General features: G+C 38.7%; 1 pseudogene; it reads left to right on the forward strand.

Moving 5' to 3' along the window:
- The window catches only part of LOC138041076 (uncharacterized), a 35,300-nt pseudogene extending 34,121 nt beyond the window's left edge, over positions 1–1,179 (forward strand).
- Positions 1,180–1,675: the final 496 nt, after the last annotated feature.

A 1,675-nucleotide genomic window follows, 5' to 3' on the forward strand; every position in this document is an offset into this window, starting at 1 on the left:
TGTGCCCGAGATATTTGACCGCTTGAATGAGATGTTAACAGGTTTGAGGGAAAAAGACGACCTGGAACGGGAACAATATGCAGAGAACCCTGGTTGCCTTTGTTTTTCAATGGAGATAACTTCCACTTAGAAGTCTCACGGTGAAGTTTCTCTCCAAGTTGGATCCATGACTTGTTTGACAAATGAAATGGCTGAGCCTTGTGCAGTGTTTGAAGAATAAAACGAGAAGATAAAGTATCTTTGATCAGGTGCACCCAACGAGAAGCTTCGGTGAAATATCTAATCGAGGGTCCAACTGTCTAGGATTGTCGGATTCTCTATTGCCTAGAACCTATCATAGATGTCTTAAACTGAAACATCACCATCAAGATTCTCAACCAGAAAAAAAGTCCCTTGTATTTTATGAAGGGTTATATTTGCAATTTTTCGGCATTAAAAAAGGTGAGCTAGCATTTTCGGAAAGCAAAAAGGTAGCCGTAAGTTCGTAGAAAGTAACTTTACGCGTCTTATGCGTTACGAGGGACTTTAACGTGCCTCCAGGGCTACTTACCCTGTTTTCCTCGGTGTTTGGCAACGCAACACATACCCAAATCAAACAAAACATATTCCGGCAGAGCTATATCAAACTGCTTACGTGGAAGACGTTCATTGAAGATATGCCCTCCCTTTGGAACACAAGTATAGAGAAAGTAGAAGATTAATATCAACGATAAATTCATCAAAACGGTGTATAGAATAATATTCTACAAGCATGAGAAATGGAGTAAGGACGTTTCATGATACAACATTAATTGGCAACGAGCCTGCCGAGCGAAGACGCGAGGATGGCAAGGCGGCAGCATTATAGAGCAGTGCGAAAGTACTGTGCAGGCGGAAAAAATCTCGAATGATCGAGAGACATGTTTGTAAGCTAAGATTTCTGACATTTCAATGACGTAATGGAAAAGAGGTCGATTGTCTTGCAACGGACCAATCGTAGCGCGCGTATATTGATGTGTGATGTCATTGGATAAAGTTGCATGACGCGCGCGACTATTGATGATCTTGTGTTTGGGGGTGAGTGAAAACACATTTTCTCCCATTTCCATTGTTTTTATTTAAATTAGACCTTGATGCCTCGTTCAAGGCAAAATATTCTTTTCAATTTTCAGCTCAAGAACGAGGCATCAAGGGCTAATTTCAATATGAAATGACGGCCATTTTGGAATAAGGTCTATAAGCACAAGGAAATTTGTTGCGTCTGGCCAATTAAAGAACTCGTTCAAGATTCCCTGCGTCTGAACAATTGAACAAAATGGCGGTTGCTGTGATTGATTTTGATGCTTATGTCGATGTTGGTTTTCACTAGCATAAGCTGCTTATGCTTGCGTCGCTAGTGAAAACCAGGCCTTAGTATTTATACAATTAGACTCATTTACTCCTTTTGGAATAATGTTTGTCTTTTTTATTTCATATTTTATGATGTGGATATTTTGTCGGCAACGAAACGCCCTACTGGTGGCCCTCCAAATATAAAAATTACAACAATCATGATAAAAAGCCTATGTACATAGAGTGACTCCAATCAAAGATCTAAGATCTGAAAAATTCTTAAAGATTTTTAACAATTGAGAAATGTTAAACGAATGTGAATAAATTAGTAAGAAGGAAAATCTATTTACAATGATATTAAAAA

The sequence above is a fragment of the Montipora capricornis genome, chromosome 3 (assembly GCF_036669925.1).
Source record: "Montipora capricornis isolate CH-2021 chromosome 3, ASM3666992v2, whole genome shotgun sequence".
Classification (NCBI taxonomy): domain Eukaryota; kingdom Metazoa; phylum Cnidaria; class Anthozoa; order Scleractinia; family Acroporidae; genus Montipora; species Montipora capricornis.